Source organism: Tamandua tetradactyla, chromosome 7 (genome assembly GCF_023851605.1).
Source record: "Tamandua tetradactyla isolate mTamTet1 chromosome 7, mTamTet1.pri, whole genome shotgun sequence".
NCBI lineage: Eukaryota > Metazoa > Chordata > Mammalia > Pilosa > Myrmecophagidae > Tamandua > Tamandua tetradactyla.
In genome coordinates, this window is record NC_135333.1 from 93,931,328 (window position 1) to 93,950,654 (window position 19,327).

A 19,327-nucleotide genomic window follows, 5' to 3' on the forward strand; every position below is an offset into this window, starting at 1 on the left:
TTGAGTTCAGCCAGCACCTCTGCTTCCTTTGCTTTCTTTACCACCACCACCCACCCCCTTTCTTTTTTTTTTTTTTTTTTTTGCAGTTTACTGAAAGATTCTTTTTTTGTATATAATAATCTCAATAGAAAAATCTTCACCTGAAACATAAGGTAATTTTTTTTCACAGATAAGGACTATAGCACTGATTTCTCCAGATAACAGTGGTGAACAAAACATGCATGACTATTAAAATTCCAGATTCTAAGAAAACTACCTCAGGAGTCACAGTTACACCTAAATAGCTGACACAATTGTCATGCCCAGCAAGGACACCTTCCCAATCTGTCAGCATGTCCCATACGATAAAATTAAAGTCATCATAACCAACTAATAAGCAGCTAACAAGAGCCACCCAATTTTTGAGAAGGCTATAAAAGTGATTCCACACTTTTATTCCACTGGCGTGAGATATAATAATAACTGTTGGTTGCACAAAGGTCAAAGAGCAGGCAAGTGGCATCACTTGGGCCAGTGGCAAAGGCATATTCATTTGGGAAAAAGCTGAGAGCATTAATATCCAAACCACGTTGAGTGAAAAACTGTTTATATATTCCACCTCAAATATCCCATAATTTGGAAGGGGCAAACAAACACCAGAAACAAAAAATTCTCATGTCAGAACTTAGAGAAAGACTCATCACATCTCCAGAATGCCGAGTGAATTTGGTGGTCTGCTTTATGTGTCTCATAAGGCACAAGTTGTATCAATTGAACTTGTAACAATTTGGCTGTCATCTAAAAAATGACAGCAGAATAAGTAGTCTGTGTGACCTGGTAACTCTCTGTCCATTCTCACACCTTCCTCTCTGGTTTTTAAGTTGTATCTAGAGCAAATATTATCCAATACTCCGCATGCCACATAATTACCAGATGGAGTATAAGTGTAGGTCATTACCCAGGAGGATCTCTAAGGAATAGTAGGCATCTGATTTGTTGTACAGCTATCCCAAATAATTAATTTTCCATCTTGGGAAGCACTGACTAGTAGTCTTGAATCACATCCCCAGTGCACACAGCATAAATTTTAGCTAGGTGTTTCCTCAGTGTATGCTTTGTTCACATTTGTATTTAGCCCAAAGAATCCATATTTGATGTGATCTGAATAAGCATGACATCATTACATACTTTTCTAGCATCGTGGACCTGATTTCCCATTTGTGCTTCCTGCCTCAACTGTTCCAGTTCACTCATGTTTTCAATTTTTTTGCCTCAAGAACTCACAAGTGAAAACAACTGGAGGGAGCTCCAACTTCCCCATGAAGTTGTGTAGGTCCATTAAGTGCTCACCAGTCCCTCATGAGCTGAGCCAGCATGCAAAGTACAGTACACCACCAAGGCAAGCACTGCCAAGACCCCTACATGTGGTACATTTAAGACTAGGATTTTACAAAGAAGAGATGACAAGTTTTATTGGCTCCACATTGACTTCTTCTCATTTTCTGATACAGAGAATTCTGTGTTCTGATTTTATAGCACAATATATAGGATAGCGTCAACAATAAAAATTACTACCATGGTCAAATAATTAACTGTATAAATGAAGCCATAAGAGAACATGAACTAAGCTTAAAAATCTCCTGAAACGCTTTAAAAACACAAGCATTCATTTTAATGAACCAGCAAATCTTTTACTATTATATGCAAAATCATTAAAAATTACAAAGAAACCTTAAGTTTTAAAAATAGCAAAGCTAAAATTATTCCTTTACATTATATTAAAACAAAGTTGATTAAGGAAACCGACTGAATGAACTAAGGTAATAAAAAATAGATCACTAAATGGCTATAGAAAAGAATGCAGGCTATCTCTGTTCTATTGCGGAGTGATCTGCAAGATATATTATTGAATGAGGAACAGAAGATGGAGAAAAATATATTTAGTACGCTACTGATTAAGAAGATAAGGAAAGAGTGGATTTTTTTTGTTAAATGAAAGGATGCACTAAAAACTGAAAACAAAAAAAAAAAAAGGAAAGGAGTATAGGGGTCGAAGAAATAGGGATGGAAGTTAGGCTTCCCTATTTCTTCCCGAATATACCTTATTTTGTAACTAGACTTTGGAACCATGAATATGTTTTACATATTCGTTAAAAGAATTAAGCAATCCCTAAAAAGCAAAATAAAATGAAATAAATGAATCATCTAAACAGGAATTATTTTAAATTTCTTTAAAACCACATCCACAGAATAAAAAAATTTAGCCATATTAGGCACCTAGTCATCAGGGTTGCTATAAACTCTAGGAAAGTGCAGGCTGTTGCCATCAATGACCCCTTCATTGACCTCAAATACATGGTCTACGTATTCCAGTATGATTCACCCATGACAAGTTCAGAGATACTGTCAAGGCTGAGAGCGGGAAGCTTGTCACCAATGGGAATCCCATTACTATCTTCCAGGAGTGAGATCCCACCATTAAACGGGGTGAAGCTGATGCTGAATATGTTGTGGAGTCCACTGATGTCTTCACAACCATGAACAAGGCCGATGCTCTCCTGAAGGATGGCGCCAAAAGAGTCATCATCTCTGCCCCTTTGGCCTATGCCTTCATTTTGTGATGGGTGTGAACCATCACTCCCTCAAGATCATCAGCAATGCTTCTTGCACACCAACTGCCTGGCTGCCCTGACCAAGGTCATCAATGACAACTCTGACATCGTGGAGGGACTCATGACCACTATCCATGCCATCACTGCCACCTAGAAGACTGTGGATGGCCCGTTTGGAAAAATGTGGCATAACGGCCATGGGACTGCCCAGAATATAATCCCTGTGTCTATAGCACTGCCACGGTAGTGGGCAAGGTCATCCCAGAGCTAAATGGGAAGCTCAGTGGCATGGCCTACCATGTCCCCACGCCCAATGTATCTGTCATAGATATGACCTGCTGGCTAGAGAAAGTGGCCAAGTATGATGACATCAAGAAGGTGGTAAAGCAGGCATCAGAGGGCCCCCTAAAGGGCATCCTGGGCTACACCGAGGACCAGGTTGTCTCCTATGACTTCAACAGTAATATTCACTCTTCCATTTTTGATGCTGGGGCTGGCATTGCCCTCAACAACCACTTCGTTAAGCTCATTTCCTGATACGACAATGAATCTGGCTACAGCAACAGGGTGGTGGGCCTAATGGTCTACATGGTATCAAGGAGTAAGAGCCTCTGAACCACCAGCCCCAGTGACAGCATGAGAGGAAGAGAAGCTGTCAGCTGCTGGGGAGTCCTGACCCTAATTCGATCCCCCAGTACTGAGAATTGACTATCCTCCACACTATCCACCCCAGACCCCCTGAAGAAGGAGAGGGGCTGAGAGCCCTACTTGTCATGCACCATCAATAAAGTACACCCAGCCAAAAAGAAAAAAAAAATCAAGTTCCATCAGAAGATACACGGATTAAAAAAAAATGTATATACATGTAATGAATTATTAATCAGCCATAAAAAGGAATGAAATTTTGATACATGCAACAACATATATGACCCCTGATGACAATATATTGAGGGAAATAAGTCAGACAAAAAAAGATAAATTTCTTTTATGCCCAGCTCACAGTCTTGAAATACCATTTTCCAAGAAAGGGCAGGAAATGTAAATGAGCCTAGAATATTTGGTCACACCACATACTATGAAAACTACCAAAGACTACTAGGGTCAAGTCCAAAAGACGCATACGGCAAATTCAAGAGGTTCTCATCAGCCAACAAAGAGAAAACATAAGAATCAAAATGATACCATCTTTAATATACTGAAAATCATCAAATAAGTTTAAATTTTTAAGCTCCTAATGACACTAAAAAAACAACAATTCACCTGACTGGTCAACTTTGGAAGTTGTTATACAACAAATTAATTATGAAAACTGGTAAATAAAGTGAAAGATTAAAATTATTCTTCAGTATTACCTAATAATTGATTAGAAAATTTCTCTTTATAGAAATATTTCAGCTAAAAAATGAAGAAAGAATGATAGAATTGAAATATCACCATCAACAGCATGAATATCATAAAAAAGATAAAGATAAGCAACCAGACATTCTGAGCCTCCTGGTAAAAACACATACCACCACCTATGAAGTATTCTTGCCCAAAAAGTCAAAACTGAATGTGATCAAATCTTTAACTCACTCTACCAATTTTCTGGAAATATAGGAGAGTGTGTTAACAACATCATGGGGATGTAATAGGCAAAATATAGAATGGGAAAATAAATGACAATGGACCTGTAATTGTTTGTATTTTTAACAAATAAGACAAGATAGGGGAGGAGAGAAAGAACAGTGAAAAAAAATCTACTTATTAAGAATCAAAGGAAAGAGATCAACCAACCAGAGTATGAACTTTATTTGAATCCTATTCGAACAAATGGTAAAAATACATTTATGAGACAATCTGAGGAAATTTAAACACTAACTAGAATGATGATAAGAAATTATTTGGTTTTTAAAGTGTGTTAATGGCAAGAGTCCTAATATTTTAGAAGTATGTACAGAAATAGTTATAAATGAAAATAATATGATTAACATTTGTTTTAAAAATTAGGGGTGGGCCATACAGCTACTGTTTAAAAATTCAAAAACTGAGTAGACTTCAACTAGAGATAAAAACGAAGCTGATCTGTATAGGACTAAGGTAAATCAGAATACAGAGTAAAAGATAATACTGACTATTTTAAAATTTCAACTACTGTGTGGGGCCAAAGGAAGGGATGCTTATTTTGTGCAAAGTCCATATTTTTGGTAGCAAACTATCTAATTTAATTTGTATGGTCAGTGCATTCGAACATCATAATTACATGGAATCTTGAATAGGGAGTGAGAGCTTGTTGGTTTGTACAGGTGAGTGTGAAGTCCTGATATATCCCTGAGTAATTTGGGCTGGGAATAAAACCGTATTTGCGAAGCCCTCTTGGGGGACTGGGGAGTAGGGAGGAAATACTCAACTTCCCCACCTGGGAATTCCTAATATCCTTGCAAGCAGTGGGAACAACAAATTTAAAAGGCAAGCCCTCGATCTTGGGGGCTCACCCCTATGAAACTTATTCCTGCCAAGGAAAAGCTAAGCTTACTGATGATGATGCCTAAGAGTCACCCCCAGAGAACCTCTTTTGTTGCTCAGGTATGGCCTCTGTAAACTCACTGCTTTTCTCCTTACAGGAAACATGACTCCCAAGGGTATAAATCTCCCTAGCAATGTGGGATGTGAATCCCCGGGATCAACTGGGACCCAGAAACATGGGGTTGAGAAAGCCTTCTTGACTAAAGTTGGGAAGAGAGAATTGAGACAAAATAAAGTTGCAGTGGTTGAGCGATTTCAAATAGAGTTGAAAGGTTATTCTGGAGGTTATCCTTATGTATTATATAGATATCCTTTTTAAGTTTTTAGCGTATTAGAAAAGCTAGAAATACCTGAAACTGTTGAACTGTATTCTGGTAGCCTTGATTCTTGAAGATGACTATGTGACTATAAAACATTTACAGTATGACCATGTGACTATGAAAACCTTGTGGCTGACACTCCCTTTATTCAGGGTATGGACAAATGAGTAAGGACAAAATAAGTAAACAAACAATGTGGGCAGGGATAAAGGGTAAAAAAAAAAATTGGGTAGATTGCAATACTAGTGGTCAATGAGAGGGAGGAGGAAGGGGTGTGAGATGTATGGGGTTTTTCTTTCTTTTTTCTGGAGTGATGCAAATGTTCTTAAAATGATCATGGTGATGAATTCACTGCTATGTGATAAAAGAAATCAGGGGTGGGGATGTTGGAAGGGATATAGAAAAAATAACTTTGTGAGTTAATAATGTTGGTAATGCCAGATATATGCATTCATTAAACTCTCTTTTTACTTTCATATGTCTGAAATTTTTTATTAAATGGGGGAACAAAAAAATATTTTTATTCAAACTTTTTCATCCTATCTTTAGGTAATGAGAATAAAGTAGAGCGTAACCTAAAAAGGAGTCTTTTTCATATCAAATGTGAGTTGTATAATTTTTTCATATCAAATGTAAGTTGTATAATGTAGTATAATTAAATGAACAATAGACTAAAACCCTGGCTACCTGAATAATTTCTATTTACCTCTTTCATGGAATTACAGTAAGAAAATCAATTAACCTCCCTAAGTAAGTTTATTCTTCTACAAAGAGAGTATGTTACAACAGATTATCTCTAAATTCCTTTCATCCTAAAACAATTCCATATACATCTCCTAATAGTTTCCTGAACATATGGAAAATACATGTAGAAAATCATTTTTTTTCCCACACTTAGTAGCTTCTTTGGGTCAAAGCACTGGATAAGATAGGGAACAATATATTATTCCAGATTGAGGAAAGTGACCATAACAAAACATCTAATTACCTGACAGCTCAGCTCCCATTACTTAATCATGTAGTCTAGCAGTTTTCAAAGTATGATATGGAGAACCCTGGGTGAAGAGGTCCCAAAGACCATTTCAGTGGGATGTAAGGTCTTATTCACTCTCATTCTTTCACAAGCATAGAGTAGAGTTTTCTAGAGACTGCATTATGTGTGATATTACAAAAGACTGAATGCAGAAGCAGATACAAATATGCAGCTGTCTATCACTCAAACATTAAAGCGAATTGCAAAAATGTAAAATGATGGGAATCATTTCAGTAATTTTATGAATATGAAGAAGTTATTTTTCATAAAGATATTTATGTTAACATACAATCACGTTATCATGTTTAAATTAATCAACAGATATTTTTAAAGTTCTTATTTTTAATTTCTAATGCAATAAATATCAATAGATATAGCCTGTACACAAACAAAATCTCCTAGGAATTCTGAATAATCAAAGCATGATAAGAAATCTTGACAGAAAGTTTGAGAACCACCGACTCATTCCATTAATCTCTCTTCATCTGTACTTTACTCCACTATAATGGTAACATCACTAACATTTGAGACCTCCCTAGTGTCTGTAACTTTCTGACACACAAATCCTTATTTATCAACTTTCCAATCTCTATGCAACCTAGTTGTAGTAATAGAAACCCACTGTGTTAAACTGGAAATTTTCACTCACAAATTTCAAATTGGCCATTAAGCTAGAATTCTTTCATTCAACTCTTCTTTATTATCTATCAGACTCCTCCAAATTGAAATTTCAACTTTTTTCATATTCTTCAATTCCTTTTATTTCACTGAGAAGATAAAGCCATTGGACATAAACTTCCACATCCCTCTCTCTATCTCAGACTATGTCTCTATATCTGCATTTTCCAACAGCACCTTAATGACAAGGGATTCCTTGGATTTGGAGAACAAAAATATTTCATGGTTAAATTACTTTGGAAAACACGGAATACCAAAACCCCCTTTCAGATATATTTCCAGATAAAATAGGTTATGCAATAAAGTAATCTGCTACATTTTGTCTTATCCAACCTTCCCAGACTTATTCACCATGGAAGACTTTTTTATGAACACACACACACACTACTACTAACAGATGGCCACAGCTTGAGTAACTTCATTCTATTACCATCTATTCATATCCATATATCCATACTATAGAAAAAGCCATCTTCATACATTCTAAGGCAAACCTGTGCTCTTGGCTTTTTCTACAGTATCTGTCCTCTAAATGCTGCTTTCTTTCAGGCTTCCTATGCAATGCCTCTCACTGTAAATCTTGTTCTGTCTTTTCATCCCTCCACGTTACTATCCTATAGCAGAACCAGTTTCCTCACACCTCAACTAGTAATAGCCTCCTAACTTGTCTTCATATCCAAGTCGCTGCAGAAGATCTGTTTAGACCAAGGGAAATGTTAGCAAACTCATCATCTAAGCCCCCACCTTTGATCATATGTCACTTCTCTGCTCAACTGCTTATAGCACAAGCTGGCAACCTTTATCTGTTAAGGGACAGAGATTCAACATTTTTGACTTTGCAACTCATATACAGTTTCAGGTGTATACAACATCTTGGGTTTTGAGATTTGTTTGTTTTTTTTAACAAACCTTAAAAAAAACAGGCCATAGAACAGTTTATCCCACCGGTCATAGACTGTCAAGCTTTGGTTTACAGGATATAGTCAAGCTCTTTGGCATGGATAATTCTATACCCTTATGAACCTGAACCCAATCTGCCTTTCCATCATTAGACTGTACTGCTCAGAACCTTCCAAAAGTCCATCAACAGAATTAAACACTTGCCCTCACCAACTCAGGTCTTATGCTTTCCTATTTCCTTATTTTGCTGACATCACAATTTCTTTTCCCCTCCTCACTATTACCTAAAACACTGCTCACTGATGAAGAGGGAAAGGAACCATCAAAAACACCTAACAAGCTTTACAAACTTTTAAAAATAAAGGAAGGAAAGGAAATCTTGAAAGCAAAAGTAATCTTGATGGTAACTAAATAAGGCTGGTAGCTCCTCTTAGTTAAGAGCAACAAGCTAAACCATTGACCAGCTAGTTCACTGGGGAAAACCAGGGAAAGAAACAGCCAAGAAGAGTTCTCTTGGGCTTAGAACAAAGCGCAAAGATATGGTTCAATAATTTACAGATATTTAAAGAACTAAAGGAAGCCAGGCTTAAAGGAGTAAAAGAAATTATGATGCTGTTCTAGTTTGCTAGCTGCCAGAATGCAAGACATCAGAGATGGACTGGCTTTTAATAAAGGGGGATTTATTTAGTTATAGTTCTTCAAAGGAAAAGCAGCTTTCAACTGAGGTTCTTTCTTATGTGAGAAGGCACAGGGTGATCTCTACTAGCCTTTTCTCCAGGCCTCTGGGTTCCAACAACTTTCCCCAGGGTGATTCCTTTCTGCATCTCCAAAGGGCTTGTGCTGCAAGTGCTGAGATGAGGTATGCTGAGCTGCTTGGGCTGTGCTACATTGCGCTCTCTCATTTAAGCACTAGCCAATTAAATCAAACATCATTCAATGCATCAGGCATGCCTCCTAGCCGACTGCAGATGTAATCAGCAACAGATGAGGTTCACATGCCATTGGCTCATGTCCACAGCAACCGAACTAGGCACTTTCACCTGGCCAATATGACACCTGAGCCTAACTCCCACACGTCCACCCCTTGTCAACTTGGCAACTACACGTATCACCTTAAACAATATTAAAGTGCAAAAAATTCTTTTCTAGCTGTGGACCTATGAATCTCAAAACAAGTTATCTGGTGCCAATATGCAAAGGAGGGGCAATCACAGGATATGTGTTTTCATTTCCATAGGGAAAAATTGGAAGGAACATAGGAGTCACAAGACCCAAACAGCTAGAAAAACCTGCAGGGCAAACTCCATTGGATTTCAAAGTCTGAAAGTCATTTATCCTTCAGCTTTAGAAAGTAGCAGAACCACCCTTTCCAAGGGTCTATGCAGTGGCCCGTCTCTTTCATAATCAACCACGGGGGACATAGAGGAGGCCACCTCTTTCTCGGCTCCACCCTCTCCAAGCATTGGGGCCACACCTAGGCTCACTGCCATTTCCAGAGCACACACTCAACCCCTCCATGTGGTGGCAGCCAGGCTCTCCCCAGTCCCCAAGGAGTGTGCTATACCTTCTCCAAGGCCTGAGGCGGCACAATTCTTCCACTGCAACAAGGTGGGAGACTCATCCTCTGCCTCCAGGGCAAACGCACCCTCTCTATGTATACAGGTGGGTCCACTCTCCTGGCCCGAGGCTTCCTGGCTTCAGACCCGAGATTCCAAGGTTCTCACTCTGCAAGCTCCAATTTGTCCCTTTTGTGTCCTTTGTCCAGATTGGCAATGGTTCTGTTTACACCAACAGTCTCTTCAAGCACTCCAGGACTTCTCCATCATTCTCTTCACAGTTCCTCCAAAATCTTCCCCTTATCCATCAAAAAACTGGTCCAGCATGACTGGTATTTGCAAACTGCAGCAGCACCCCACCCTCAGTACCAAATGCGCTCTAGTTTCCTAGTTGCCAGAAGGCAAGACATCAGAGATGGATTGGCTTTTAATAAAGGGGGATTTATTTCATTAAAAACAAATAGTTCTTCAGAGGAAAGGCAGCCAACTTTCAACTGAGGTTCTTCCTTACATGGGAAGGCACAAGGTGATCTCTGCTGGCCTTCTCTCCAGGCCTCTGGGTTCCAACAACTTTCCTCAGGTGATTCCTTTCTGCATCTCCAAAGGCCTGGATGGAGCTGTTGAGTGCTGAGATGAGGTATGCTGAGCTGCTTGGGCTGTGCTACATTGAGCTCTCTCATTTAAGCACTAGCCAATTAAATCAAATGTCATTCATTGCAGCAGGCAGCCTGCCACCCAATTGCAGATGTAATCAGCAACTGATGAGGTTCACATGCCATTGGCTCATGTCCACAGCAATACAACTAGGCACTTTCATCTGGCCAAGTTGACACCTGAACCTAACTACCACAGATGTCAATGGCTCATCAAATACAGAACATTAATAAAAATTGAGAAAATTTTAAAAGAACCAAATGAGAAGTCTATGGTTAAAAATCACAATAAAGAAATGAAAAATTCACAAGGTAGGCTCAAGAGTAGATTTGAACTAGCAAAAAGAAGTATCAGTGAACTTGAAAATAAATCATAAAAGATTATGCAATGCAAAGAAAAGAGAAGGAAAATGATTACAGCCTTGAAGAAATATAGAACAAGATTAAGCACACTAACATCTTAATATGAGTGCCAGAAGGGAAGAAGAGAAAAAGATAAAACTCACCATGTTTGACAAGAAGCATTAATGTATACACCCAAGAAGCTTAACAAACTTGAAATAGGATATGTGCAAAGAGATTCACACAACTCACACAGTAAAACTACTGAAAGGCAAAGTCAAAGAGAAAGTTTTGACAGTGCAGTAAAAGCAAAATGGCTCAACATGTAGAAGGGGAACCCTAATTGAGATTAACAGATGACTTCTCATCAGAAACAATGGAAGCCAAAAGGTTGTGGGATGATATATTAAAAATGTTGAAAGAAAAAAATTGTCAAACCAAGAATTTTAAACTCAGCAAACCTGTCTTTCAAAAATGAGGTTAAAATAGACATTCTTAGATTTAAAGGGGAAAAAAAAAACTAAGAGAATTTGATGCTAGCACACATCTTACAAAAAATATTAAAGTTCTTGGAGCTGAAAGCAAGCGACTCAGATGACAATCTGAATCTGCATAAAATAAAAGAACACTGGTAAAGGTAATTATGTTATTATAAAAGACAGTATAAACAATATTTCTCTTCTTTTCTTGGCTGACTTACTAAGCAATTATCCAAAAATATATTATAACTATATTGGTATAACTATATTATTATAATCATATTGTTGGGCTAATAAAATATAGAAATGTAATATCTCTGGCACTTACAGATGGTAACTTGCATACACAGAAAAAAATGAAAAGAACCAAAAATAGTAAATAAGAAGGCTAACATAAACTCTATAAATAGGCACTTGCTTGCCTTTCTGTTCTCAGTCTCTTTAACAAACATAAAATTACAAAAAGTAATCATTATAACAATATATTGTTGGGTTTCTAACATATATAGATACAATAATTATAAGACAAATAGACCCAAAAATGAAAAAGAAGGAATGGAGCTATATATGAATGATATTTCTATAGCTCACTGAAATATAAGTATAAATATAAGTACAAATCTGACAGAGATTCTAAAGAGGTAAGATGTAAATGGCAAGCCCTGAAACAACCCATAAGAAGATTTTTTTAAGTGGAAAAAAACATTAAAAGAATGAAAATGTGACAATAGAAAAAGTTTGTTTAATTCAAAGAAAAGCAATAAAAGATGAATATAGGAATGAAAAAGACATGAGACAGAAAAGTAATAAAATGGTAGATGTAAATCATCTGTAACAGTAATAACAATTCAACATTAAGTGTGAATAGATTAAACAATTAAATTGGAAGTCAGGCAATGTAAGATTGAAAAAAAAAGATAAGATTCAACTACATGCTGTTTAGAGGGACACACTTTAAATTCAAATATAAAAATAGCTTTAAAGTAAAAGGATGGAAAAGACATATCATGCAAACAGCAACCAATAAGAAAGCTAAAGTGGGTGTATTAATATCAGATAAAACAAATGTTAAAAGTAAACGCTGTGGGTGGGCTACACTGGCTCAGCAGGAAGAATTCTCACCTGCCATGCCAGAGACCAGGGTTCAATTCCCGGTGCCTGCCCACGTAAAAAAATAAATGAATAAATAGTAAAACGTATTGGGTGCACGGGTGGTTCAATGGTAGAATGCGTGCCTTCCATGTCGGAGACCCAGGTTTGATTCTCAGACCATGCACCCAAAGGGAAAAAAAAAAAAAGTTGTTACTACAGTAAAGAGAGATATTTCAAGGATAAAAGGATTAACCCAACAAGAAGAGATAAACATGATAAGCATATACAAAAGAGCCCCCAAAAATACATGAAGCAAAAACTGACAGGAATGAAGAAAATAAACAATTCAAAATTGTCCAAAGCCCTTTCATGATAAAAACATTCAACAAGCTAAGAAAATAAGGGAACTTCCTCAATCTGATAAAGAGTATTTACAAAAAATGCCACAAATAACATCATACTTAATGGCCAAACTGAATACTTTGACCCTAAGATGATGAACATGAAAAGGATATCCGCTTTTGCTACTTCTATTCAACCCTCTACTAGACGTTGTAGCTAGGAAAATCAGACGAGAAAAAATAAATATATAATACACTCAGATTGGAAAGGAAGATATAAAACATCTCTATTTGCAGATGGCATAATCCTGTATATACAAAATCTTAGAGACTCCCCTAAAACACTATTAGAACTAATAAACAAGGTCAGCAAGGTTGCACAAACAAAATAAATGTACACAAATCAATCGTATTTCTATACACTAGCAATGAGCAACTAAAAAATGAAATTAGGAAAAAAATCCATTTATAACAGCATCAAAAAGAATAAAATATTTAGGAAAGAAACTAAAAAATGAACTGCAAACTTTATCCCCTGAAAACAACAAACATTGCTGAAAGAAATCAAAAGGCCACCTACATAAATGGAAAGGCATTCCATGTTTAGACACTGGAAGACTAGTATAGCTAAGATGGCAATACCACCAAACTGATGGACCACTTCATGAGAATGCTTATCCAAATTCCAACTGGCTTCTTTGGAGAAACTAACAAGTTGATCTTAAAATGCATAAGAAATTCAAGAATACCCAAAACAATCTTGAAAAAAGAAGAACAAAATTGAAGGACTCAAATTTCCAATTTCAAAACTTACTAAAAAGCTACAGTAATGAAGACTGTGATTGATATTGGCTTAAGGACAGACGAGACCAACAGAATATTACTGAGAGTCCAGAAAGAAACCTTGCATTTATGATCAAGTGACTCTTGACTAAAGTATGCAAACTCAAATGGGAAAGAGCAGTCTTTTCAACAATGTTGCTAGGAAAGCTGGACAGCCACATTCAAAACAATGAAATTGGACTACTTTACACCATATATAAAAATTAACTCAAATGGATCAAGGCTCTAACAATCAGAGATAAAGCAATACTCTTAAGTGAAAGTAGGTATAAATCTACATGATCTGGGATTTGGCAATGGATTCTTGAATATGATACCAGAAGGACAAGCAACAAAAGAAAAAACGGATAATTGGGACTTCACCAAAATTAAAAACATTTCACCTTTAGACAATACCATCAAGAAAGTGAGAAGACAACCACAGAACAGAGAACATATTTTCAAATCATATATCTGATAAGGGACTTGAATCTAGACTATATAAAGAACTCTTACAACTCACTAATAAAAAGATTATAAACCCAATATAAAAAATGGACAACAGCACAAACAATAAACAATTTGAAGTACAAATCAAGAGAATATTTTCATTTATAGTAGCAACTAAAAAAATGAAATACCTAGGAATAAATCTAACCAAGGATGTAAAGGACTTATACATAGAAAAAAACATAAAACATTGCTAAAACTAAAAAAGGCCTAAATAAATGGAAACATATTCCATGATAATGGATAGGAAGACTAAATATGATTAGGATGTTAATGCTACCCAAAGAAATTTATAGACTGAATGCACTTCCCATCAAAATTCCAACAATCTTCTTTGCAGGAATGAAAAAGTCAATTATCAAATTTATATGGACGGGTAAGGGGCCCCAAATAGCTAAAGCCATCTGGAAAAAGAAGTCTGAGCATTCTCACTTCCCAATGTTAAAACTATTACAAAGCCACAGTAATCTGAACAGCATGGGGGACTTTCAGAAAGAAGGCAGAATAGGAAATTGCAGGGCTTACTCCTCTTCCAAAAATGGCTAACGGACAGGAAGAAACTGTCCAAAAAAACATTCTGGGGTCCAGAGACCAGGGGAGTAACTATACAACTTCCAAGGAAAAGCGGGATGAAGATACTGAGGAAGTATGGTGAAAAACTGTAAGAAACTTACTCGCCCATGGCACCCATTTTCACCATCAAGACAACCAGCTTTGGGTCAGCCCAGTCCCTGTCTGGCAGGTTGCTATGGTCAAGGAGAGCTGTGAAAGCTTTACGGACCAAGAACAAAGGGGGACATGGCCCAGTACTGTTCTAGCTACTGGCTAGTGAATTGAGACCGCTGGGTCCCACTGCTTTAGCCTGTAATGGACAGGCACTAGCCCCACAATTGTTTCAGCCTGCATCAGAGGTAGAACTGCCAGAGGACAAAAATACATGGCCTTCTTAGGGCTGTGGGAACTAGGTTACCAAAGAGTGTCATCTGCTGGTTAAGCCAGAAGAGTGCACCTTTGTCAAAAAGGCCTTTTGGGAAAGCATACCATCTGCTGGGCAAGCCAGGAGACTGCACCCTTGGGGAGCTGAAATAAAGGGTTTTAGCATCTTTCCTGAACCTCTGCCCAGGGTTCTTAACAGAGTGGTGGTCCCTGTACCGGTCTGCTAACTGCAAAGCTGGAGGAGCTAGAAAAAGAAGAGCAAACTAATCCCATAGAAAAAAGAAGGAAAGAAATAACAAAGTAGAATTGAAACTTTAAAAAAACAACAGAGGATGCATGGGTGATTCAGTGATAAATGCTCGCCTTCCATGTGGGATACCGAGTTCAATTCCCGGTCCATGCACCTGAAAAAAAAAAAAAACCAGACTTTGCAGAAGAAAAGGAAATGTTTTCATAGATTATGGTGGTGAAGGCATGTCTACTTACTTAGGTTGGGCTGTATGATGTGTGAATAAAATTGTTTTAGATAGAAGTGAAGGTGGTTCACTAATGGATTGATAAGTAATACTACCATATTGAAGGTGAACATGATTGAAAGGGGTTGTATAGACCCATGTGTCCCACCGATTAACACTACAAATATAAACAAGTTCTTGCATGAACTACTTCAAAGGTAAGAATCTTGTATAAAGAGTGTATAAGTTCAGGGTATAGGGGGAAAACTGCTATTGCATGTGGGCTATGTTTAACAGGAAAACATCAACAGTACAGCAACACCAGGGACAAATAATGGGGGGAGGGACAAGAGTTAAGGAGAGGTTTAGATTTTCTATTTGGTGAGGGATGTGTTTATTGTTGATCTTTCTCTTGGGAACAATGAAATTATCTAGAATTGAGTGTTGACAGACTATTGATTTTGAACATTATACATGTCAAATTAATGGAGGTAGCTGAAGAATACACTGACTGAGAAGTAGATTGGCTGACGATGGTATCTAGATAGGATTAAATATTGTACTGCTACAAAAAGGAATGAAGTTGTGAGGCTTGCAAAACTGTGAATGAACCCATGGGACAAGTGGTGAAGAAAACAAGCCAGAGACAAAACAGCAATTATTGTACAGTCTCATTTAGAAAATACTTATAAGAAAACTGGGACCTAGATTGTAAGCTCTTATAGCAGTCACATTCAGTCCAGAGTGGTAATTGTTATTTCTGGATTTTGAAAGGCTTTTTTATATATGTATAACCTGGTATTTAGAATAAGAAAGAAGCCAATCAGGTCAGGATTAAGGTAATTCAGAATACACGGGCAAGGAAGACACTGTTTACATTTTAGAATCTCATCTACTCTTTGAGACCAAAGGAAGAAAGGTTTATTTTCTCCAAAATCAAATATTTCTGTAGCACATAATCTAATTCAACCTGTCTATCATTTAAACAATTTCAACACAGGGAGCTCAAAATAAAAATGAGGGTCTTTAATCCTATATAGCTTAATGTAATGCCTGGATACATTCCAGAGTATATTAAGCAGATAATCAAAAAATATTGGTAAAGTCGCTTGAGAGGTGGGAGAAAAAAATATGGAGCTATTAAACTTTACACTGGGGAAACCCCTGATACTGTGTCAAACATTACAGACACCCAAATCAATAGGACAAACCCTATTGAGGCTTGCCCTTGTGAAGCTTATGTATGTAGTGGAGAAGCTTTAGCCTACCTATAGGTATGCTGAGAGTTACCTTCAGAGGACCTCCTTTGTTCCTCAGATGTGGCCTATTTCTCTCTAAGCCCAACTCTGCAAGTAAAATCACTGCCCTCACCACTACATGGCACATGACATTCAGGGGTGAAACATAACTCCCAGGAATGAGGCTGACCCTGGCACAGTAGGATCAAAAATGCTATCTTGACTAAAACGGGGAAAAAGAAGCATAACAAATTAAGTAACAGTAGCTGAGAGATCAAAAATGCCATCTTGATCAAAAGGGGAGAAAGAAGTGTAACAAATTAGGTATCAGTGGCTGAGAGTTCAAATAGAGTTGAGAAACTACTCTAGAGGTCTCTCTTATGCAAGCTTCAGTTAGACATTGCTACCCATCAGAACTTGTCAAACCCTAACCAAAACCATTCCTGCCAATCCTAAAGAACACCTAGGGCATTATATAAATTTCTACAAAGGTTCCATGCACTAAGGTAACTTTTCAGAAATCTACAACCTCGAATGGGTCCCTGGACTGTATAAGTCCTGAAATGCTGAGAAGCCAGCCTCTCCAGAGCATCAACTAGTTTCATCCTCCTCTCCCATATCATCAACAGTCTGTTGCAACATGAAAAAATTAGAATGAGAATAGCCCAAACACCCCTAAAGAGAGGGATGGAAAGATCAAAGGTGATGGTGGAGTTATAAAGAGAAGGTGGGATTTAACAAATGAATATGAATACTGAATCATTAAATTGATATTTCTTTTAGTTTCCAGCATTTTAGAACAGCTAGAAGTAAAAACCTAAAATTGTGGAACTATAACCCTTGTCAAACTCTGAAATATGTTCTACAACTAATTGTGGTGCTGTGCTTTGAAATTTATAGCTTTTTTGTATATATGTTATTTTTCACAAAAAAAAGGAGGAAAAAAGTCAATTGTGATGATAAAAAAATATTTCAGCCCTCTAGTCTCCTATATTCTGGAGCAGTTAGAAGGAAAAATCTGAGAGGATTACATGGGGGCCCATGACAAACTCTGGGATCTGTCCTGTAACTATGTGTTGAAGAGTGCTTTGAAAACTATTGCTTTTTTATTTCCTTGCTTTGTATATATGTTACACTGTACAATAAAAAAGTTAAAAAAAAAAAAAAGAGAGAGCAATAATGGACTTTTAAAAAAAGCTTTGTTATTAAACTATTAAAACTCGTTACAAATTTTAAAAAAAAAAGGTGATGGTGGAGTTATAAAGAGAAGGTAGGATTTAACAAACGAGTATGATTGCTGAATCATTATACTTGATATTTCTTTTAGTCTCCAGTCTTAGAACGGATAGAAGTAAAAACCTAAAATTGTAGAATTGTAACCTATACCAAACTGAAATCTGTTCTACAATTAATTGCTGCAATGTTCTTTGAAATTTATTGAGTTTTTTTGGTATATATACTATTTTTCACAAAAAAATTAAAAATTATATTTCTGCTAGCCTCCAGTATTTTTGGAGCAGCTAGAAGGAAAAATGTGAAATAGTGGAATGGTAACCCACAACAAACTCTGAAATCTGTTATGTAACAACTAACTGAAATGTATTTTGAAAATCATTGCTTTTTCTTTCTTTTCTTTGTATATGTGTTATATTTAACATTAAAAAATTGTTTTAATTTAAAACAAAAAGAAAAGACAGAAACAAGTGCTAGAGAAAATGTGGAAAAAAAGATGTATCTGCTCACAGTAGGTAGGGAAGCTAAGAGGTGCAACCTCTCCGAAGGGCAGTGTGGTGGTATCACCGGAGGATGGTGGTGGGGTTGCCATATGATTGTGCAACCCCACTGCAAGATATATACCTGGAGGAACTGAGAGTGGACACACAAATGGACATTTGCACACTGGTGTTTATGGTGGAAGGAATAAAGATTCACAATGGATGGAGGTGGCCTAAGAGTACAAGGACTGAGGAATGCAAGGGGTATTTACGTACAGTGGTATTTATATAAAATGAGTTCTGAGCAGCTACAAGAGTGAAGCATCCAATCAGGTGAATGAAACTGAAGGACAGTATGTTGAATGAAATGTTACAAACAAAAAGACAAATATTATCATGCCTCATTCATATGGACTAACTACAATATAAAAAAAAAATTGAAAACAAAAGCATAGATTATCAGGTTGGGGCCTATTATAAAAGGTCCTAGATTGTATACTCTTACAGCAGTAACCTATATTTAGGAGTTGTAATTGAAATTTCTAAATTCTGAGATACTGAGCTATTTGTACATAACCTGGTCATTCCTTGAAATTTTGGGTATTTATGTGACACCTGTGCCTCAGAGTTAGCGTACTGAAGTTAAGAAAGTCAGCACTACCCCATTCAGCAACTGCTAAGCTGAAAAAGTGATCAGACTTCACCTAGAGATATGAATAAAGGTGATCTGGATATGAGTAAGATAAATCAGAATAGTGGGTGTGGTAGTTAGATTTAGTTGTCAACTTGGCCAGGTGAAAGCACCTTGTTTTGTTGCTGCGGACATGAGCCAATGGTACGTGAATCTCATCTGTTGCTGATTACATCTGCAGTAGGCTAGGAGGCGTGCCTGCTGCAATGAATGGTGTTTGAGTTAACTGGCTGGTGCTTAAATGAGAGAGCTCAATGTAGCACAGCCCAAGCAGCTTGGCATACCTCATCTCAGCACTCGCAGCTCAGCCCAGACCTCTGGCGATGTAGAAAGGAATCACCCCGGGGAAAAGTTGTTGGAACCCAGAGGCCTGGAGAGAAGGCCAGAAGAGATTGCCCTGAGCCTTTCCACGTAAGAAAGAACCTCAGATGAAAGTTAGCTGCCTTTCCTCTGAAGAACTAACAAAATAA

General features: G+C 37.2%; 1 protein-coding gene and 1 pseudogene across 1 annotated transcript in view; both read right to left on the minus strand.

The window, feature by feature from the left end:
- IPO8 (importin 8) overlaps positions 1-19,327 on the minus strand; it is a 172,083-nt gene that overhangs the window by 36,342 nt on the left and 116,414 nt on the right. The window lies entirely within an intron of this gene.
- LOC143689910 (guanine nucleotide-binding protein subunit beta-4 pseudogene) lies at positions 164-1,668 on the minus strand (annotated as a pseudogene).